This window comes from Natrix helvetica (genome assembly GCF_964273705.1).
Source record: "Natrix helvetica genome assembly, chromosome: 7".
Taxonomy (NCBI): Eukaryota; Metazoa; Chordata; class Lepidosauria; order Squamata; family Natricidae; genus Natrix; species Natrix helvetica.
Genome location: NC_138558.1, coordinates 4,907,190 through 4,931,488, shown reverse-complemented (window position 1 = coordinate 4,931,488; position 24,299 = coordinate 4,907,190).

Genomic DNA, 24,299 nt, shown 5'->3' with positions numbered 1-24,299 from the left:
AAGGAAAGAGGAACATTTGAAACGATTAAAATGTCAACCCAATCAAGGCTGCTTGTGCGAGGATTTATTTTTGTTCTTTGCATAATGAACTGCTGGAGAGAAAAATAGCCCAAATAAGAATTATTAATATGGTGTGTCATTTGCTGATAATTTCATGCAACAGCTGTGTTGGGAACAATTGTTTATTACCGGCAATTGAAAATAGATTTTGAACCCAAATCTCCTCTTGAAGAATCAGAAGAACTGGTCAGAAGTTTTCATCCAAGTTCTCGTCTCAAAGGAATTTCAAAATTATTTGAAGCTGTATCTTCCCACACCTTTCGCAGTTATGAGCCTGGAATTCTACGGAGGGTCGGCTTTTCTTCTTTTAAATTTGGGTTCCAGTTCTCACTGAGGCCTACTGCTCAAGTTTTTTTTAAAAAAAAATTCAGTTCGATTGTGTCCGATTCTCTGAGCTTGTCTGGACAGGTCCCTGCAGTTTTCTAGACAAGATTTTTAGAAGGAATTTGCCATAGTCTCCTTCCTGGATTGTGAGTAAGTGAGTGGTCCAAGGTAACCCAGCTGTCTTTCATGCAGGACTAGAACTCACAGCTTCCTGGCGATTGGCATAAATTCACCCAGCCAGCTTTCGTGGCTTAAGGTGGAACTAGAATTCATAGTCTCCTAGTGATTGGTTTAAAGCCACCCAGCTACCTTTCATGCCTAATGCAGAACTAGAATTCACAGCTTCCTGATGAGTGGCCTAAATTTAACCAGCCAGCTTTCATACCTAAGGTGGAACTAGAACTCACCATCTCCTGGTGATTGACTCAGTCACCCAGCTACTTCTCATGCCTAAAATGGGACTCGAATCCACAGCTTCCTGGTGAATGGCCCAAATTCACCCAGGGAGCTTTCAAGTCTAAAGCAGAAACTAGAACTCATAATCTCCCAGATCATCTTCCTGGCACACAGCAGTTCTTCCAGTTTCTTGCACGCTCCCATTTCAGCACTCAGTGCCTAACACTGGAATAGGCGATACCTGGCTCAACTGTGAGAGGGATTTAGGTATTCTAGTAGATCACCACTTACCTGCGGTGACCAACTGCAGCTGCCCGAAAAAGCTTCTGCGGTCCTAGGTTGCATCAACAGAAAGATAGCATCAAAATCATGAGATAGCGATAGTACCACTTTATATTACACAGGTGAGGCCACACTTGGAATACGGCATTCAGTTTTGGTCGCCACGATGTAGAAAAGATGTGGAGACTCTAGAAAGAGTGCAGAGAAGAGCAACAAAGAGGATTAGGAGGATAAAACATATGAAGAACGGTTGCAGGAACTGGGTAGGTCTCGTTTAAGGAAAAGAAGGACTAGGGGAGACATGATAGCATCTTCCAATATCTCAGGGGTTGCCCCAAAAAAGAGGAAGTCAAACTATTCTCCAAGGCACCTGAGGGCAGGACAAGAAGCAATGGGTGGAAACTAATCAAGGAGAGAAGCAACTTAGAACTGAGGAGAAATTTCCTGACAGTGAGAACAATTCATCAGTGGAATGGCTTCCCTCCAGAAGTTGTGAATGCTCCATCACCTTTGATGATAAAGGGTCTGGAGGCTAAAGTGTATGATGAAGGTTTGCGGGAACTAGGTATGACTTGTCTAACAAAGAGAAGGACCAAGGGTGCCCTGATTGATATCTTCCAGTACTTGAGGGGCTGTCATAGAGAAGAGAGGGTTGACATATTCTCCAAAACGCCAGAGGTCAAGAAGTATTGGGTGGAAGATCATTAAAAAGAAATCCAACTTAAAAACTAAAATGTAAAACAAATTAAAACTTAATTTCTAAGGAGAAATTTCCTGACAGGGAGAACTATCGGCGGAACGACGGGCCTCCAAAAATTGCAAGTGCTCCATCACTCGAGATTTTCAAGAAGAAATTGGACAACCTTTTGTCCAGAATGGTATCTAAGCAAGGGGTTGGACTAGAAGACCTCCGAGGTCCCTTCCAACTCGATTCTTCTATGTTCTGTTCCTAACCTTTAGTGATTCCTTCAGCATCAAGGCGCGCCACAATTTTTCCATCTCCTGGTTTCTCCTTCGGTTCTTATTTTTCAGTTTGGGATTTTCCCACCACATCAGGCTCAATTGCACTGTACGTCGCTTTGTGCCTTTGTGTGTTTTCTTAACCCAGCCAGACCGTAAGTCTATGGTTGGGGATGCTGGGTTACGGCCAGCCAACAAGGCTCTATTCGTCACGAGTGACCCTGTGGGGCGAACACAGCCATTTGTTCTTTCTGCTCGCGGGATTTGCATGACATCTGAGCAACGAAAAGTAGTGAGACGCTGTCGCTTACGCCAGCCAAATGGTGAGATTACGGTTGAGTGAATCGTTTTGGTTCAGAGGAAAAAGAAGTTTTGCTGGAATGAATTGTGTTAGGTTAACCTAACCACACCATTTCTGAACAGGTTGGAACGAAGTAAGGAAGAACATGAAAACAGCACACGCACACACACAAATAATTTATTTTTTAGTTTGTCGAACATGTACGAGATAACAGATATAAGTATAAACATGGACACAAACGAAGGAAATGAGTACGAATAAATGGGGACAGTAAGACAGGGGCGGAAGGCGCGCTGGTGCGCTTATGCACGCCCCGTTTACGGAGCTCTTAGGAATGGGGTGGGGTCCACGGTAGACAGTTGAAGGTTGAAGCTGTGGGGGTTTGAGGATATAACAACGATGTTAGGTAACCCCAACGAGGCTGTCGAAGTGATGTCCCGATGTTTGGAAGCCGTCGGGGTCTGGATGGGGGACAACAGACTCAAACTCAACCCTCCAAGACTGAGTGGCTGTGGCTACCGGCACCTCGGTTCAGCCAGCTGATTCCATCGCTGGCCATAGGGGGCGAACAATTGCCCCCTGTGGAATGGGCGCGCAATTTGGGCGTCCTCCTAGATGCCCGGCTGTCAATGGACGACCATGTGGCAGCCGTGGCAACGGGGGCGTTCCACCAGGTTCGCCTGGTGCGCCAATTGCGCCCCCTTCTGGACTGGGATGCCCTACGCACGGGCACTCATGCACTGGTGACGTCTCGCCTGGACTACTGCAATGCTCTCTACATGGGGCTTCCCTTGGGATGCGCCCGAAGACTGCAGCTAGTCCAGAACGCAGCCGGGCGGGCTGTTATGGGGAGTACTAGGTACTCCCATGTAACACCGCTCCTGCGCGAGCTGCACTGGCTGCCTGTGGTCTTTCGGGTGCGTTTCAAGGTTTTGACCACCATCTTTAAAGCGCTCCATGGCATAGGGCCCAGTTACCTGCGGGATCGCATCTCTCCACACACATCCCTGCGGCCAATTCGCTCTCACAGGGAGGGACTTCTCCTAGTGCCATCCACTAGGCAATGCCAACGGGCGGCGCCAAGGAGTAGGGCCTTCTCTGTGATGGGCCCAACCCTCTGGAATGACCTCCCCCCCGACATTAGAACCACCACCGACTTCCGCTCCTTCCGACAAAAATTGAAGACTCACCTGTTCCGATTGGCTGGCCTGGCATAATCATAACTGCTACCTCCTGGCAAACATATTTCTTAACTGGTATTTTAGGGGAATTGTTTTTTAAATTTAATTTTATGGGATATTTGTTAGGGTTTTAAACTATTTACTCAGCTGTACAGTTCTTTTAAACCTTTTTTATCCTCCTTCGTATCTATTTATCTATTTAATAATTTTAATTGTTTAATTTTATAGTTATTTATATGATGTATTTCTGATATGGACTGTACACCGCCCCGAGTCCCTTTCGGGAGAGGGGGCGGTCTATAAGCTCTCAGTAAATAAATAAATAAATAAAATAAATAGAGCATTCCAGGCGTTGACCACCGTTATCAGAGCAACCAGGATGATGAGGGGACTGGAGGCGAAAACATATGAAGAACTGTGGCAGGAACAGAGTATGTCTAGTTTAATGAAAAGAAGGACTAGGGAACACATGCAATACAATACAATAGCAGAGTTGGAAGGGACCTTGGAGGTCTTCTAGTCCAACCCCCTGCCTAGGCAGGAAACCCTATACCAATAGCCAAGTGGCTATCCACATGATAGCAGTGTTACGATATCTCAGGGGCTGGCCCAAAGAAGAGCGAGTCAAGCTATTCCCCAAGGCACCTGAGGGTAGAACAAGAAGCAATGGGTGGAAACTAATCAAGGAGAGAAGCAATCTAGAACTGAGGAGAAATGTCCTGACAATTAGAACAATTAATCAGTGGAACAGAAGTTGCCTCCAGAAGTTGTGAATGCCCCAACACTGGAAGTCTTTAAGAAGATGTTGGATAGCCATTTGTCTGAAAAGGTATAAGGCAGGGGTGGTATAAGGTTTCCTGCCTAGGCAGGGGGTTGGACTAGAAGGCCTCCAAGGTCCCTTCCGACTCTGATGTTCTACATCTATGTCCAAGTTCCTTAGCATATGCAGAATGCATCTGAGGGTAGAACAAGAAGCAATGGGTGGAAACTAATCAAGGAGAGAAGCAATTTAGAACTAAGGAGAAATTTCCTGACAGAATAATTATTCAGTGGAACAACCTGCCTCCAGAAGTTGTGGGTTTTCCAACCCTGGAAGTTTTTAAGAAGAGTTGGGACAACCATTTCTCTGACATGTTAGAGGTTTTCCTGCCTGAGCAGGGGGTTGGACTAGAAGACCTCCAAGGTCCCTACCAACTCTGTGATCCTGTTATGTTACCTAATTTGGTAATGAAACGTCTGGAAGAAACTGATCAGTTCCCCCAAATTCGCAAACCACTCTTATATTCCCAACGGCATTATTTAATAATCCTATTTTTATTCCCTTTCCCTTCATCCCTGTTTATCTTTTAAACCGGATTCAAAGCCACCAGTCCTTGATTTCCACAAAAAAGTTTCAGGACAGCTAAAAAAAACAACAACCAGCCTTCCTTTCTGATGATATTTCACTTTTCTTGTGCAAAAAAAAAAAAAAACCTAATTGCTTTCTCGTTTTGGTCTTTGCGTGTCCTCGCTTAGCCTTTTTCTCCTTGCTTGCTCCTGGTGATGTCAACCTGTGGTCTTTTTCAGATATAGGCTTACATAGCGTTGGGAAATCAAGCCCCTTCTGGAAAAAAAAATTTGGGAAACAGCCGGAAAGAGTGAAATTGAATTAAATCGAAATGGTGACTGCAGCTAGCCAAAAAAACCACCAGACGCACAAATGTAAATATTCCAAAGCTCTGACTTTGTATACCGTACTTTTTGGAGTATAAGACGCACGGGAGTATAAGACACATCTTAGTTTTGGGGGAGGAAAATAAGGGGGAAAAAATCTGTCTAACAGGTATTTATCTGGCTAGCGTCCTTAGTCTGATCGGCTTCAGCCCATATGTTTGATGGTTTTGAGCGCATGCGCACACCAGAGATGGGTTCTGGATCCTGTCGCAACCGGTACGCTGCGACGGGGCCAGGCATCCTCCTCGGGCACGCACGCTGTGCACACACGCGCATGCCACTGCCCTGCGATGCCCCAGCTGCTCGGCGGAGGTCGCAAAGGCGCCGTACGCTATGCGCGCAATTGGCCCGTTTCCCTCAAAGAGCGGTAAGGAATGTGGGTGGGAAGGTGGGCCCAATGAGCCACCGTTCCGGTACGGTGACCGCTGCTCCCAGCTACCACCAATATACCCGTACCAGGGCGTACCTCCCGAAATCCACTACTGGTGCGCACATGCTTTTTATCCCTTGGTTGGAGAGAGAAGCAATGAGAAAAGCAGGGGAAGCCCGGAAGAAGATCGCTTCACTCGTTAGCGCCTCATTAGGGCTGGAAAAAAGCTTCAAAAAAAGCTACATTCGGAGTATAAGACGCACCCAAATTTTCAGCCTCTTTTGGGGGGGGAAAATACTCCGAAAAATACGATGATTATAAAGATCTCGACAAGCTTGAACAATAGACGCTATCCAACAAAATGCCTTTTAATGTGGAGACAAGCACGTGTTTAAATGTTAGAAAATTCAATAAATGCTATTTTAATAATAATGTGGAGAAAAGAAAAGCTTTACCTTTAGGCAGGAAAAAAATCAAACGTGTTAACTACGGATTAGGCGAGACCTGGCTCAAAAACAGTCATGCGAGAGGGAGCTTGGAGTCACCAAACAGCCATCAAAAAAGCTAATACAATCCTGGGTTGTATAAACAGAGGCATAGAATCAAAATCACGTGATGTATTAGTGCCTCTTAGTAAAGCGGCACTAATTAGTAAAGCCTTAGTAAGGCCACACCTGGGAAACAGCAACCAGTTTTGGTCACCAAGTTACCAAAAAGATGCTGAGACTTTGGAAAAAGTTCAGAGAAGAGCAACTAAGATGATCAAAGGCCTGGAGACTAAACCATATGAAGAACAGCTGCAGGATTTGGGTCTGGCAAGTCTAAAGAAAAGAAGAATTAGGGGCAACATGATAGCAATATTTCATTATTTCAGAGGCTGCCACAAAGAAGATTTCAGAGGCTGCCGCTTATTTTGCACAGCACCAGAAGGCTGGCAAAAAACAATGGTTGGAAACTAATCAAAGGGAGAAGCAACCTGGAATTAAGGAGAAACTTCCTAAGAGTGAAGACAATTAACCAGTGGAACAGCTTGCCACCAGAAACATCACTGGACGTTTTTAAGAAGAGACTGGACAGCCACTTACCTGAGATTGTATAGGTTCTCCTGCTTGAGCAGGGGGACAGACTAGAAGACCTCCAAGGTCTCTTCCAGTTCTGTTCTATTCTATACATGGAAACTAATTCTACATGGAAACTAATCAAGGAGAGAATTAGCCTAGAACTCAGGAGACACTTCCCTTTTTAATACAAAGTTTTTTTGTTTTTCAACATATAAACATTTCATCTTTCCTTAAACAGTGTGTCGGCTTAAATTTGCTATATTCTGTATTAAGCAATTATTAACCTAATCATTTTCCTCTTAACATACATCTTCTTATAAAAACACAGTAATTGAGGCAAAATGATTTTGTAGGTATGGGTTCAGTATTCAGAATATCTTGTTTAAAATTAAGGAATAATAATTACAGTTGGAAAATTGAAAACAAATTTATAACGAAAATGTATAAATATTTGTTAGAAATAAACTTAGAAGAAGAAATAGTTAAAGGATGTATGATAGCATGGGCCAAAAATTTTGGTTATAACATAGATCTAGCGGATTGGGAAAAAAATTGGAATATAAATTATAAATTAACGAGATCAGCGACACTGAAAGATAATATATATAAAATGTTTTATCGTTGGCACCTACCACCAACAAGATTAGCAAAAATGTACCCAACACTGAAATCGATATGCTGGAAATGTAAAAAAGAAGAAGGGACCTACTACCACATGTGGTGGACATGCCCGGAATCGCAAAAATACTGGAAAAGAATCTGGAAGTGGGCACAAGAAATTACGGGGGAACAAGTAAAGTATAAACCCGAAACCTTTTTATTAGGAATAATTAAAGGGAACTATACAAAAAAAATTAAATATTTACTAACACATATATTAACTATAGCTAGAATTGCCTTCGCCCAATGCTGGAAGCAAAACAATACACCGCCAGACGAATTAGTGATAAAAAAAACTTTGGAGTGCGCAGAGATGGACAAACTAACTCAAAAATTACAGGACAAAGAAGAATCGGAATACTACGAAATTTGGAATAAGTGGTATGAATGGTTGGATAATAAGAAAAACATTTAAGCTGAAAACAATATACATAAATAAACATAGAACTGTATATAAAAATAGGTAAATATGTTAAATATCATAAAAATGTATAGATAAAATGACATAAGGATTGTAATATATGGTAAAGAGAGGAAAACATACATAGATACGACGATGTAACATTGTACAAACTGTTGATATAAAGATTGTAATATGTGATAAAAAGACAAAAACAATAAAAAATTATTCAAAAAAAAAAAGGAAAATTGAGATGTAATAATAATGTACTTATATTTATCTAATGAACAATTTGTGATTCGATATATAATTGTAAGTGGTGACCATGGAAAGAGAACGCACAAAATGTTGTAACCAAATGACACGCTATATGAAATGGAAGAAGGTTGTATGTGTTTTGTATGTTTTTTGTTCGTTTTTGTTTGTTTAAAAATAAAAAAATTAATAATAAAAAACACAGTAATATCATAAAGCATAATTATCTTCAACTTCATAATGCTAACAATTATCATATTGTTTATACTTCTATCTTAACATATTTCTATTCTTCCTTAGTCTTCTTCCCTTATTTCCAATTTCCCTTTTATTTCCTCTAACCAGTGGTGGGTTTCAAAATTTTTTAGAACCTCTTCTGTAGGTGTGGCCTGCTTTGTGGACGTCTCTCACCGGCCATGTGACACGGTGGGAGTGGCTTGTGAGCCATGTGACTGAGTGGGAGTGGCTTGGCAGTCATGTGACTGGGTGGGTGTGGCCAACCTGTAAAATGTGGTTAAACTCACTTAACAACGCTCTTGCTTAGCAACCAAAATGTTGGCTCGAAACTCTAGAATTCGAAGCACGTAAGTCTTAAAGCTGTCAAGTTACAAGGCCCTTGCACCCATAACCCTTTAGAAAAAAAACCCCAGGGGTGTTCAAAATTGACAGCTTTAAGACTTGTGGACTTCAACTCCCAGAATTCCTCCTCCAGTCATGTTGGCTCAGGAACTCTGGCATTTGAAGCACACAAGTCTTAAAGCTGTCACGTTACAAGACCCTTGCATCCCTAACTCTTTAGAAAAAAAAAACCCAGGGGGTTCAAACTTGACAGCTTTAAGACTTGTGGACTTCAACTCCCAGAATTCCTCTTGGGCGGGGGGTGGGAGCTGGAACCGGTTCTAAACGGCACTGTAGATTTGTGGAACCTCTTCTATAGAAGAGGTTAGAACTGGCAGGAACCACCTCTGCCTCTAACCATTGATAAAATACTTCCCATATCATATAATATTTGATTTTTTCTTTCTTTTTAATTATTAGTGCTCATCTGTTCATTTCTGCTTTTCAATGCAGAGATAATTCAGAAGGCAGGATAAGAAACAATGGTTGGAAACTGATCAAAGAGAGAAGCAACCTGGAATTAAGGAAAAACTTCCTAAGCGTGAGGACAATTAACCAGTGGAACAGCTTGCCACCAGAACTTATGGGTGCTCCATCACTGGAGGCTTTTAAGAAGAGATTGGACAACTACCTGTCTGGAATGGTAAAAGGTCTCCTGCTTGAGCAGGGGGCTGGACTAGAAGACCTCCAAGGTCCCTTCCAGCTCTGTTATTCTGATTCTGCTCCTGACTTCCAAAAATGCCAAGCTTTCCTTCGGCACGCTGCAATTTCGACAGCATCCTTCACAAACAGATGTTCAGTTACGATTGTAGGCTCAGATGGGCTTTGCCAGACCTCCCATGGCAGATCTGATCGGAGTTTCTCCCCGGGAAATTTATGTCGATAAACATAACATGGTTAGCCCAAACTGAGTTGCCAAGGCAAATTAGCCTGCTCACTAATATGAAAACTGAAGTGGTGGTAATGAAAGAAGAGTAAGAGTTACTGATCTCTGCCAGGCGTGGCCAAAAAGGAATAAAAAGAAAAGTCTCTAGCACTAAAATGTGATATTAGAGTGCTCTCTAAAAGCTTAATATTGCTCAAGAGGCTATTATTATGACCAGCGACCTAATGGCGGAGCAGAGAGAAAACAATTTTGGGGGAGAAATGTTAGCAAAGAAAAGTTTAAGGCAGGAGTCAGCAACTTGCGGCTCTGGAGCCGCATGTGGCTCTTTCATCCCTCTGCTGTGGCTCCCTGTCGCTGTTGTGGTCTGCTGGTGGCCTGCAGAGTTAGCAGCAGAGTCGGACAGTGAGGAGGGTGGGGAGAAAGATGGGCCAGTCCTGGAGTCTGGGGAAGGCTTGGATGAGGGCTCTGTGTCGGAGGCAAAGAGGGGGCTAGGACCATCTGGGAGTTATGTGCAGCCTCTGGACCTCAGTGAGGCAGAGGAACAGGGAAAACCTGTTCCCAGTGTGAGCATGCGCAGAGCTGCCAGAAGGTAAGAACAGTTAAGACAAAAGGGACGACTCGGGAGTAAGGCTTGGAGATGATTGGCCCCTCCCATAAGACATAAAGGAGGAGCAAAGGCACATGGAGCCTTTTCAGGAAGCAACTTTGTTCATTCTGGTTGGTTTAAACTCTGAAGCTCTGTTTTGAATCTGTGCTCCCTTTGGCCTTGCAAAGCTAATTGGCAATTAGGTCTCTGGCAGCCTTTCAAGGGAGATAAAGGTGGGTGCTTATCAGCCTTACCTTGAAAGACTGTGGCAGACTTCTGTTGGACTGTTTGCAAACTATTTGTGAATCATGACAGGCTGTGAATGAACTGAATTCTCGGCCGTTGAAATAAAAAGGAAGGTTTTGGGGACTAAGTGTGTGCTTTTTACTGTCTCAGGAAGCTTAGGTCAGAACAGTCACTGGTCAGCACCACAATTTTGATAGTAGCTTCCGGTTGGGAAGGGGAGAAATTACAGCACGCCAGGAGGAGACTCTATGGCAAAGGGCGGGTTTTCCGGTCAGCTCCACAATTGATATGAGCCAGCCGTGTGCAGCAGCTGCCAAAAAAGCCAACAGAGTTCTAGGCTGCATCAACAGAGGGATAGAATCAAGATCACGTGAAGTGTTAATACCACTTTATAAGGCCTTGGTAAGGCCACACTTGGTATCCAGCATCCAGTTTTGGTCGCCATGATGTAAAAAAGATGTGGAGACTCTAGAAAGAGTGCAGAGAAGAGCAACAAAGAGGATTAGGGGACTGGAGGCTAAAACATATGAAGAACGGTTGCAGGAACTGGGTACGTCTAGTTTAATAGAAAGAAGGACTAGGGGAGACATGATAGCAGTCTTCCAATATTTCAGGGGCTGCCACAAAGAAGAGGGAGTCAAACTATTCTCCAAGGCACCTGAGGGTAGAACAAGAAGCAATGGGTGGAAACTAATCAAGGAGAGAAGCAACCTAGAACAGGAGGAGAAATTTCCTGACAGTGAGAACAATTAATCAGTGGAACAGAAGTTGCCTCCAGAAGTTGTGAATGCTCCAACACTGGAAGTCTTTAAGAAGAGGTTGGATAGCCATTTGTCCAAAACGGTATACGGTTTCCTGCCTAGGCAGGGGGTTGGACTAGAAGACCTCCAAGATCCCTTCCAATTCTGCTACAATATATGTATTGTATTGTATTGATAGGGCTTTCGGTTAGGACAGGTAGACAAAAAAAAAGGATGCCATGCTAGGAGGAGACTCTATGGTAGGGGAACAAGACTTCCGGTCAGCTCTAGAATGGAACCGGGGGGGGGGGGGGATGGGCTTCCGGTTAGAGTATTTAAGGTTGCTGACCCCTGGTTTAAGGGACTCCTCGGGTTAACACTTGTAAAGTCAACTTTTATTTAACTCTATCCCCCCCTCCCACTTCTGGATAGAGGGACTTACAGCAGTTTGTTTAGTGACTGTTTGAAGTTACAACAGCACTGAAAAAAGTGACTTAGGACCATTTTTCACCCTTATGACGGTTGCAGCCTCCCCAGGGTCACGCGATCAAAATTCAAAAGCTTGGCGACCGGTTCATATTCATGACGGTCGCAATGTCCCCCAGAAGGTCACGTGATCCGCTTTGGCCACCTCCCGACGAGCAAAGTCAACGGGAAAGGCAGATTCACTTAACAACCATGTTCCTCGCTTAACGACCGCAGGGATTCACCGTGGCCAGGCAGGTGGAAAAACAGGGCAAACCTAACTTGAGAACTGTCTCACTTAGCAACGGAAATGTTGGGCTCGGTTGTGGTCGTAAGTCGAGGACTGCTTGTGTTCTTATGTTTATGTCCCTCTTTCGTTTGCCATCGCCCTGGCGAGAGGGAAATCCTGTTTAATTTAGCAGTTTTAATAACCCTGTGGAAAAAGAGCCACCGATTATTTTAACCTTTAGAGGCGTTTCAAAGGGCCTCCCGTGCTCACTTTATGATGTTAACATCAGTGGCGACAGCCGCTCGCTTTTAATCATCTGAATGCTCTATTCACCGCATTATTAGCAATCAGAGATTAGGTAGGAACATTCATCTCTGACCGATAACATCGAAAGAGACGTCTAAGGCGGGCTAGAATGGCTTGGTCATTTGCAATCTTCTGAACATCTGACGACCGTATTTTTTGGAGTATAAGACGCACCTTTTTCCCTCAAAAAAGAGGGTGAAAATCGAGGTGCGTCTTATACATTTACGGATCACTTATGGATTGGACAGTTTTCATGGCTAAGGAGGGGCTAGAACTCAATGTCTCCTGGTGATTGGCCCAAAGTCACCCAGCCGGCGTTCATTTCTAAGATGGGGACTAGAACTCACAGTGCCTTGGTGATGGGGCTCAAAGTCACCTAGTCAGTTTTCACAACTAAGCCAGGACTAGAACTCACCATTTCTCGGCAGCACCTTGGAGGTCGGCACCATTTCACCATGGAGCCACAAAAACCGCACACTTCTTTCTACCTATGCTTTTATATTCTTTCAAAATAGCAGAAGTGTCCAGTTTAAAAGGAGTTTAAAAAGACGGGGTTCTCTGAAAAAGCAATTTTTTTTTCTCTTAGGAGTTATAAACTTCTGTTAAATTCTCTCACCCGCCATCATTTAGTGTGCTTGTAAATTGAAATGATCCATCAAAAATTTAGCTCTCGCAGCCCCACTGAATGGCTGATGTGATCTCGGAAAGCAGGGGGGGGGATTTCCTCCCCCGCAGCTTGGCGGAATACAAGAACCGAGATTGTGCTTTAAATATGGATGTTTCTATGCTGTTTTATTTGATTGATATGGATGCTGCTTATTTTTCTTATGGTCAGCCTATGCTTTTCGTGCAACTCATTTTTAATTACTAGGCATCACTCATTTGAGATGGGAGAGAAGTTGGATGTATTTATCAATCTCAACAGCTCAAGGAAGAGCATCTCCTTGATTCAACAGAGAAACTACAACTGTAGCATATAATGAATTTCCTCTTTTAAGAGAAAACTCTCTTGAAAACCAAGCTGTTGTGGCCAGTCAGCCCCCGGCCCCTCCAGCAGCCAAATCAAAGGAGTAAGAGGGGGCGTGGGAATCAGAGTCAGCATCAAGGCAACCTAAGAGCTCGGAGGGGAAAGAGGGAATGAAGCTGTCAGAGAGACAGAGACAGAGACAGAGACGGAGCCTGGCCATCTGTCCGTCAGCCCTCAGATGGAGAATCAACAGCCCCCAGGCCTGGAGGTGGATGATGAGGAAGAGGAGGAACAGCTGGGTCCAGTGCCTGACACACAGATGTGCAGAAAGCAGAGGAGAGGAGAGCAGTGGAAATCTATGGGCCAGTCCTTGGGACAAAAGAGCCACCGCTGTTAGTGAAACCCCACCCTAGCTCTGAGGATAAAAGGCACGGGGCGGAGATGAATAGATGTGGCAGACAACTATTTCTCTTCTGACCGGACGGATGTGTTAGTCTGCGTTGAGAGAGACACTTTTTGCCGGGGCTGCTGGCTCCTAATCAAGGAATCGTTGATTTAACTTCAAGGGGTTAGTCGTGTTTGGGGAGCTGGGTCAGAACAGAAGCCAAAACAGCTTTAAATTGCAGAATCATCGTTGAAATGATGATGATGTTCAAATAGATGCAGGGGTGAAATGCTCTGAAGCCTGCTACCGGTTTGCTGCACGCACGCATGCGCACCACAGGTGCTACCGCGCAGTGTTGAAAAAGGAGGATTCAGAAGCCTCTTCTGAGTCTGCAAAGGTAAGTCGAACAGCGGGGGGGGGGGAACAGCTGTGCCGCGCGATTTAGATGCACTAGGAAGCAGGATTTCCTGCTTTCTAGCAAATATAAATCACGCGGCACAGCTGATTGTTGTACGGCTGATCCTTGGAATGTAAAAAAATGCGACTGGTCGGTAGCGGTAGTTCCGAAAATCAGCTGTGATTTCGCCTGAATCAGTAGCATTTTTTTATGTTCCAACGATCAGCTGTGCCCCGTGATTTATATTTGCTAGAAAGCAGGAAATCGACAGCTGATTGTTCGCCCGAAACAGTAGCATTATTTTTATTACGGGTACGGGCGAAGTAGGCCGAACCGGTAGCATTTCACCCCTGAATAGATGGCATCTACAGTGACTATGTCAAAAGCCTGGAGGTTATCCAAAGCTGTTTCTCCCCCCCCCCACCCCACCCCCCAAAAAAGCAACTGGGTTTTCTTCTTTTCTTTGAAATCCAAGATTCTGCTTCAGTTCTAACTGACTGGTTAGAATTTAAGCAGAAAAAAATTCCAGTTGCCTTTTTGGAAAAAGCACTTTTGGGTGAGCTATGATCTGGATAATTGAGAATCTCCATAGACCTGGAGGATACCTGCAGACCAGCTGGATGGAGAAAGGGGAACACCAGGGCTTGGTGAAGAATAACGGAATAACAGATTTGGAAGGGACCTTGGAGGTCTTCTAGTCCAACCCCCTGCTCAAGCAGGAGACCCTATTCCGTTTCAGACAAATAGTTGTCCAGTCTTTAAGCCTCCAGTGATGGAGCAATCACAACTTCTGAAGGCAAGTTGTTCCATAGGTCTATTGCTCTCATGTCAGAAAATTTATCCTTAGTTATGGTTTGGTTTTCTCTTACAATAATACAATAGTAGAGTTGGAAGGGACCTTGGAGGCCTTCTAGTCCAACCCCCTGCCTAGGCAGGAAACCCTATACCGTTTCAGGCAAATGGCTATCCAACATCTTCTTAAAGACTTCCAGTGTTGGGGCATTCACAACTTCTGGAGGCAACTTCTGTTCCACTGATTAATTGTTCTAACTGTCAGGAAATTTCTCCTCAGTTCTAAGTTGCTTCTCTCCTTGATTAGTTTCCACCCATTGCTTCTTGTTCTACCCTCAGGTGCCTTGGAGAATAGTTTGACTCCCTCTTCTTTGTGGCAACCCCTGAGATATTGGAACACTGCTATCATGTCTCCCCTAGTCCTTCTTTCTCTTAAGCTAAACGTACCCAGTTCCTGCAACCGTTCTGCATATGTTTTAGTCTCCAGTCCCCTAATCCTCTTTGTTGCTCTTCTCTGCACTCTTTCTAGAGTCTCCACATCTTTTTTACATCGTGGCGACCAGAACTGAATGCAGTATTCCAAGTGTGGCCTCACCAAGGCATTATAAAGCGGCATCAACACTTCATGTGATCTTGATTCTATCCCTCTGTTGATGCAGCCTAGGACTGCGTTGGCTTTTTTGGCAGCTGCTGCACACTGCTGGCTCATATTTAAATGGTTGTCCACAAACAAGCTTCCATCCATTGCTTCCTGTTCTACCTTCTGGTGCTTTGATGTGCCTTTCGTTCAGCACATCAGTGAAATCTCCTCCAATTCATGGGTCTTCTTGGACCCATGTCTTCAACTCAAGGAGAAGGGAGAATTGGTGGTTTAGAAGGACTTTGCACAAATTCATCTTAGTTGGAATCTTATTCTCACTCGGATAACTCATGGATTTTTTTCCCCCTCCTTCTCCTCCTGTAGAAATTTAGATATATTTTTGTGCCCTTTCTCAAAAGATCCATCAGCTATCTAACAGATAGTGTCTGAAAGAAGAAAAAACATTCATTTTTATTACAAACATTGCTAAATCCACTGTTGAGTTGGGAAACAAAGAGACTGCGGAGGAAAAGGAAAAACATTGCATTGTAGCCCATTGCTTGTTTACTTCACATGGGCACAATGCAATTTCTGGGCAGCTAAGAAACATAAAGACAATAAAAAGGATATAAAGCCTACAGTAGTCGCCGAGGACAATCCAGATAAAACAATTAACAAAAACCTCTCAATGGCTGATCTTATTTCCTGACCGCCATAATAGTTACATTTGTTTTGTTTTTTTATGGAATTTTTTTTTTGGTTCAACGTTTACTTCTCTTGGATTATTTTAATTGGATATTTTGTTGTATTGCTTAGCTTATGTATCGATTTTTCATTGCCCAGGGTTATATGTTTAAGATAAGAAGAAAGAAAGAAAGAAAGAAAGAAAGAAAGAAAGAAAGAAAGAAAGAAAGAAAGAAAGAAAGAAAGAAAAGAAGGAAGGAGGGAGGGGGAGGGAGAGAGAGAGAAAGAAAGAGTGAGAAAGAAAAAGAGAGAGAGAGAAAGAATGAGAGAAAGAGAGTGAAAGAGAGAGAGAGAGAGAGAGAAAGTAAGAAAGGCAGGAAGGAAGGAAGGAAGGAAGGAAGGAAGGAAGGAAGAAAAGAAGGAAGGAGGGAGGGGAGAGAGAGAGAGAAAGAGAGAAAGAAAGAGTGAGAAAGAAAAAGAGAGAGAGAGAGAAAGAATGAGAGAAAAAGAGTGAAAGAAAGAGAGAAAGAAAGAGAGAGAGAAAGAGAGAAAGAAGGAAGGAAGGAAGAGGGATGGAGGGAGATGGGAGGGAAGGGAAGGGAGGAGGGAGGGAGAGAAGGAAGGATAGATGGATAGGGATGGTAGAAAAGGAAGGAAAAATAGGGAAAGGAGGAAGGAAGGATAGAGAAGGTAGAAAAGGAAGGAAGGCTAGAGAAAGGAGGAAGGAAGGATAGAAAAGGATATGGCTGAATGATCTGACCTCTCTTCTACTACCTGGAGGATCCTAAATAGGTGGAGAGTTGTGTAAGTGTAAAACCAATATGCTCAAGTGGAGTCTCTTAGCCGATAACAACACATTGTGTGAATGTGGAGAGACAGAGTGCCCAGCCCATCTGCTGGTATGTCAGTTACTACCAGAAACATGTACCAACAATGACTTATTTTTTGGCCAATGAAAAAGCCAAGAAAGTTGGCTTCATTCAGGCAGTTGAAAATTTGATCTAGACAAGGAAGAAGAAGCTCAATTGTTGTTTGGGTCAACAAGAATCATACTAGGTGTTGAAGTTCCTGGATTACCTGGTGACAAATGGGCTCCAGGAGACAGGACTGTTGGCTTGAGCAACCAGGCCGAGAAGCTGCAGAACTTACTGGAAGAAAAATTGCTCACCTGTTGCAAACATGCAAAGACTGAAAACAAAGAAAATAAGGAGCTGTTGCCAAGAGTAACCGATGGAGTGCAATTCCAGAACATCTGGAGCACTTCTTAGAATACCTTCGGCATTGACAAAATCCCTGTCAGTCAATTGTGAAAAGCATCTTTACTCGGAACAGTTTACATCCTGCAGATATACCTCCAACATCATTAATCCACCTGTCCCCGGGTCCTTGAGAAAAACTCAAGAAGGGGACAAAACTGCCAAATCCAGTGTAAACATCTGGCTGATTGTGCAACAGAGCATAATCCATATATATATATAAGCCAAATACCACTCACTCATCATGACATCTCCAAAACTGTAAATCCTACAAACTTGAAACTTGGCACGTAGGTTCCTCTTGGCTTCTAGGTGCTCACTAAGAAAGGATTTTTCAAAATGACCATCAGATCATTAGTATTTCTTATACAGTATTATATTAACGTGCTCTGATGCTAAGGAGTTAGACATTCTACTCTCCCTCCCCACCTGAAAAGAACTCTGTTCCAACTGCTAGTTGCCTTACATTAACCAAGCCCAGTCACATAGTTTTGTAATGAAGCATGGGTATCTAGCTAGTAATTATAATATATTATAACATTCCAGGAAGAACGAGCGTTTATTTTTTCCCTTGAGAACAGCGTGAACGATTCGATCTGGAAATGTTGAAACCAAGCAAGTAGCATGGCTGTATATTGGGAATAAAATCTACGTCTTAGCTGTGTAATGGGAATGAAATCTTTGCATTAACAGTTCACAGAAAACGATGACATTTCACAACTATAATTGAAGTGGGGAAACCCAGGCTAGGAAAAATATATATCTTGCACAAATTGCTATTTTTTGGCTTTTTTAAAAAAAGTGGAAGCACCTCTTGATCCCGGGAACTTAGATATCGATAAACCAAGCTTTGAATGTGGAGATAATGATGAGATTTAAGGCTGGTCTCACTGAAAGTATTATCCAGTTAAGTATTGTTTTTATGGTCTTCTCCTGGCCATTTGGCTACTAAGGTCCAGCTGAGCAGACATCAACTAAACGAGTAAATTTTCATGAACAATTCTGAAAGGACATTATGGGCCACCACAAAGAGGCCATGACATAATTCTACTAAAAGTAAAAGAAAAGGTTCCCCTTTACACCTATGTGCTAGTCGTTCCTGACTCTAGGGGGTGGTGCTCATCACCATTACAAAGCCGAAGATCCAGCACTGTCCGAAGACGTCTCCGTAGTCACGTAGCTTGCATGACTCAATGCCGAAGGCGCACGGAACGCTGTTCCCTTCCCACCAAAGGTGTGCCCTATTTTTCTACTTGCATTTTTTACGTGGTTGGCAGAAGCTGGGACGATTAACAGGAGCTCCCTCCGTTACACGGCACTAGGGATTCAAACCGACAAACTGCTGACCTTCTGATCGACAAGCTCAGAGTCTTAGCCACTGAACCACCACATACATACATACATACATAAATACATACATACATACATGCATGCATGCGTGCATACGTGCATACGTGCATACGTGCATACGTGCATACGTGCATACGTGCATACGTGCATACGTGCATACGTGCATACGTGCATACGTGCATACGTGCATACGTGCATACATACATGCTGGACAAGTTGAAAGATAATGCAGCTTGTCCTTGACTTATGACCACTGAATTTATGTCGCTAAGCCCAGAATTTATGTCGCTAAGGGAGACATTGGTTAATTGAGTTTTGCCCCCTTTTACGACTTTTCTTGCCAGAGTTGTTAAGTGAATCTGTCAGGATTGAACCGCACTGCTTCCTTTCAAAATTTAAAGCGTCTCAATTTGCCAATGAACTAGGGAGGAGGACAAAGGGGAATGGAATGGAATGGAATGGAATGGAATAGAATAGAATAGAATAGAATAGAATAGAATAGAATAGAATAGAATAGCAGAGTTAGAAGGGACCTTGGAGGTCTTCTAGTCCAACTCCCTGCTTAGGCAGGAAACCCTATAGGCGCACGGAACGCTGTTCCCTTCCCACCAAAGGTGGTCCCTATTTTTCTACTTGCATTTTTTTATGTGCTTTCGAACTCCTAGGTTGGCAGAACCTGGGACAAGTAACGGGAGGTCACTCCGTTACGCGGTGCTAAGGGATCCAAACCGCCAAACTGCCCACCTTTCTGATCGACAAGCTCAGCGTCTTAGCCCCCGAGCCACCGCGTCCCTTTAATAATTCTATTCAACTATATCGTAGTAGAATAATTACGAGAATAATTCTAGTCTACCTAACGACCATTGCGGTGTAGCTTTTTCCTTTCGGATGCCGTTCGCCCCAGCAGCTCCCTTGGGAAAGGAGCATTAATAAAGGCGTTAGGTCCCATTTGGCAGGAGTTCGCAGGACCTTAATTTCTGAATCAGATCACATCTGACCTTCTCCTCCGAGCCAGAGAGAAGGAAGGAAATTTCTGCCACAAATGACAATCGCATCAGAGCAATGAGATTACTCGTCTTTAGCGGACGGCTCAGCTCCACGTTCAATTCTTCATCTCTTATGAAAAGCATCTTGATAGCCCTCAACCCTCCGGGCCCTTTCTCTCTTGCAAGGTGCCTCGCCAGGAACAAAAAAAAAACCCTCTAATTGCTTTCTTTCTCATAGTGCTATTTTTCTTCGTTCTCTCGGACAATCTGCCCTAATGAGCTGCTTGGAAAAAATGGAGGGTCCTTGCTTCCCTTCTAGACCACGTTAAGTCATCCACAAACTTGTCTATGGAGATTCTCCATCATGGTTGTCCCAAAGGTGCTTTGTTTTTTCAGGAGGCAACTGGACTTTCTTTTGAAGACCTTTCGCTTCTCATCCCAGAAGCTTCTTCAGCTTCTGACAGAATAGTGGGGAATGGAAGGATTGATGCTCCTTGCAGACAGTTGGTCATTTGCATCCTTTTAGAGGGTCGTTGAGGCCACTTGGAGGTTTATCTCTGTCCTCGGGGTCCCTTGAGTGGTGCAAATGGGCGTGGTTTAGGTAGTCCCTTCATTAAGCAGTTCCCAAATCAAGGAACTACCAAAGAGAAAATCAAACCCCCACCAACATTGGCAAGGGAAGCCAGTTGTATATAAAGAGAGAGCAATCCCCCCTCCCTTCTAGCACTGATGATGTCACTTAGTTCGGTAATAAAACGCCTGGAAGAGAACAACCACGCTTAGAGAGCACCAAGGATCCCACAGTCCTCCTCCTCCTCTTTGCCAACCCTTCTCCCTTTTAAAACTGATCATGTTCCACAGTTGGGTCATGAAACATCTGCAAGAAAACAGGAGACAGAAAGGACCCCATCATCCTTCCTCCACTCCACAAACCCTTCTAGCACTGATAACGTTCCCTAGTTGGGTCCTGAACAGGGGTTGGATCCTACCGGTTTAACAACCGGTTCGCTGCGTGCACAAGCGCAGTTTACAGAGAAATCACCTTCCTCATTCCTGCTGGGGAGGAAAACAGCTGATGTGCATCAATCCACTCTGCCGCGCCTATCAGCTGGGCTTCAGAAAAGGGAATACAGATGAACATAGCACAGGGGCGGGTGGGCATGCACAGCTGAAAGTCGGAGAAAACTAGTTCGCTCCCAGCTGAAAGTCGGAGCTATTGGTTTGCTCCCAGCTGAAAGTCGGAGCTACCGGTTCGCTCCCAGCTGATAGTCGGAGCTACCCAGGTAATAGTCGGAGCTACCAGTTCGCTTCCAGATGATAGTCAGAGCAAACTTGTTCATTCCCAGCTGATAGTCGGAGCTACCGGTTCACTCCCAGGTAATAGTTGGAGCTACTGGTTCGGCCACAGCTGAAAGTCGGAGGAAACTTGTTCACTCCCAGCTGATAGTCGGAGGTACCGGTTTGCTCCCAGCTGATAGTCAGAGCTACCGGTTCGTTCGAACAGGTCCGAACCAGTAGAACCCCACCCCTGGTCATGAGATGTCTACAAGAAAACCACTAAGCTAAGAGAGCAGCAAGGACCCCACCCCACATCCCACCCCCAGTTCAACCCTGAACTTCAAATATCCTCTTCTGTCGGTATCACCTATGAGTTTGACAGCTCTATAAATATCAATCAGAAATAACAAGTAAATAAACTTTATTTATCCTCTGGGAAGAGGAAGGCAGCTGGCAGGGCTGAAGGATTCCTGCCTGATTTTAAGCAGGGGAATCATCTCCAGCTAGGACCGTCGTTCAGACTGAGTCATCGTTTCTTGGCTTCGTCCAGCTTCCTGTTCCCAGTTGAGAGAGATCTGGGTTTAATTTCAGACCAATTATCTCCTTCGGAGCGTCCATCCCTTAGGAGTCTCAGCCCAGAGCTCCCAAACTACCCACTAACGAAGTGGAATTTTCGTCCCCAGCTCTGCTTTTCATTAAGAGGGTTTGGCAGGCCTGGAGAAGCAGCAACCTAGAAGAAGGAGAAGGAGCGCCGTTTCCCAGCGATGACTTTAATTGCTAAAACTATGTGAGGTTTCAAACATGAAACCCGAGGCCTCTTAGTCAGCCGTCCTGCGGCACCCTCGAAAGCTCATGGTCAGCAGCCCTTCCGTGCAAAGCCATGTCAGATGTGTCGAGGCACACGTGTCCTCCACCGACTCCTCTTGAAGTTGGCATGACTCTAGGCCACAAAGTCGGCTCTGCAAACCACCCGGCGTTTGCTCCTTGGCAACGGCTGAGCGAAGCCAACCCAAAGAACGAGGGGGAATTGGGAACGAGGCCCCGGTTTGTCATGGACTGGGAAGTAAGCACTGGATAGTGTGAGAACGCAGGGCTGTCTCAGCCAAAGGCAAAGGGTTGGGGAATTCGTAAGCCACAAATCGTGGAAGATCCGTGGATGATCTACTCCAGGGTCTGCAGAAAATAGGGCTAGGAAAGAGGAGGAGGAGGAGAGGAGGAGGAGATGGTGAAGGAAGAGAAGGGGAAGGGGAATAGCAGGGGGAGGAGGAGGAAGAAGAGGAAGAGGAAGGAAAAAAAGAAAAGGAAGAAGGGGAAGGAGAGAGAAGAGGAAGAAGAAGGAGAAGGGGAAGGGGAAGGGGAAGAAGAAGAAGAAGAAGAAGAAGAAGAAGAAGAAGAAGAAGAAGAAGAAGAAGAAGAAGAAGAAGAAGAAGAAGAAGAAGAAGAAGAAGAAGAAGAAGAAGAAGAGTTGAGGGAGGGAGAAGAGGAAGAGGAGGAGGGCAGCAGTGCAGTCCTTGGCATTCTTTGAGCTTGGTCTTTTTCTTGCAGACGTTTGACGACTCAACTAAGGAACATTATCAGTGCCAGAAGGGGGGGGGAGGAGGACTGTGGGGTCCTTGATACTCTCTTGGTGGTTTATTTGCAGATGTTTCATGACCAAACTAGGTAACATTATAAGGGCTGGAAGTGGGTAGGAGGAAGTCTGTGGTGGTCTCTGGGCTTGGTGGTTTTCTTGCAGACATTTCATGACCCAGCTAGATAACATCATCAGTGGTAGAAGGGAGGGGAGGGTTTCTCTCTATTTATGTACATGCAAGCTCCCTCTTTTCTAGCACAGATCATATTACCTAGTTGGGTCATGAAATGTCTGCAAGAAAACCACCAAGCTCAGAGAGCACCAAGGACCCCAGTGCCCTCCTCCTCCTCCTCCTCCTCCTCCTCCCCCTCCTCCTCCCCCTCCTCCTCCTCCAACAACACCAAGAACCCCTCATTTCAATCTTGAGCTACAAATATTCTTCTTTATTACTATCAAGTAACATCATCAGTGCAAAAAGGAATTGAGTTTTTTCCCTCCTCCCGCCCTCTGTGTGTGTGTGTGTGTGTGTGTATTTATATGTATGTGTGTGTGTGTGTGTGTGTGTGTGTGCATATATGATCTTGGTGATTCCTTGATTCTGTTGTCGTTTACTCCTAGCTTATTCGTCAGAGTTGGTAGTTCTTTGATTGCGGTGTTGTTTACTTTTTCACTGTTCATCTTGGTGTTCATCTCTGCTCATATGGACGTAAAATGGGGTGAGGCGATATTTTGGTCTTTTTGTTTCCTTTTTATCTTTTTTGATTGTCTCTTCTGAATGGCGTGTAAAGGTAAAGGTTCCCTCGCACATATGTGCTGGTCGTTCCCACTCTAGGGAGCGATGCTCATCTCCGTTTCAAAGCTGAAGAGCCAGCGCTGTCCGAAGATGTCTCCGTGGTCATGTGGCCGGCATGACTCAATGCCAAAGGCGCACAGAACACTGTGACCTTCCCACGAAAGGTGGTTCCTATTTTTCTACTTGCATTTTTTACCTGCTTTCAAACTGCTAGGTTGGCAGAATGGCATGTAGATATTGTTTATCTCCATGTACCTGTTGATAGCTGATTTGTCTAAGAGCCAGACCTCCAGGAATTTTTTTGGTGCTGCTTTGGTCTCGGATGCTCACAGCTAAGTTAAAAATAAGGGTTTTATTTTTAGACAAACGTACCTTTTTTCCTAGGGGGGAAAAAACACCGGAGAAATTATCACCATGCTAATTTCTTCATTGCTGCTACCGCCTCTACTCACTGATGAGAAACTCACTCCTAAGGGTTCCAGCTTTTCCAGATGATGGATGACATTCTCCCCCCCCCCCCGAAATTGCCTGCAGAGACAATGCTACATCATGCTGCAAAAGGATTTCAACTCGTGCATTTGGGGGGTAGGGGGTGGAATTACCATTCCCACCAGCAATACATTCCCCTTATGTAGAAGACTCTCTAAAAACAATGCATTCTAATAACTTTACGTGGCACTATGGATCTCTTTTTTGAAAGATAGGCAATTATCCCTCCTTCCAGTCTGGGATGCTATTAAGAAGCCAAAAATTGAACTGCATCCTATTTTGCTCTTAGAGTCAGGTTGCTTGAAGATTAGTCCTGAAAAATTAAATCCTAGGTATGAAAAACTTATTTTAGCGAAAGCTAGGCTTGGCTCTCTGCATGATTTCTCCTCCACTTAGATGGGGGAGTGGGGGACTTGGGCCTGTGAAGAGAAGAGGAGGGCAGAGCAATTACTTTGTTGTGTGGGTGTATTTCTATCCTGCCTTTATTATTTTTATAAATAACTGAAGGCGACGAAAATATCTAACATTCCTTCCTCTTCCTATATTCCCCACAACAACAATCATGTGAGGTGGGTTGGGCTGAGAGAGAGAGGGATAGGGACAGTCCAGCTTTCCTATCTAAGGTGGGACTAGAATTCACCATCTCCTGGTGGTTGGCCCAAAGTCACCCAGTCAGCTTTCAGGCCTAAAGCGGGACTAGAATTCACCATCTCCTGGTGATTGGCCCAAA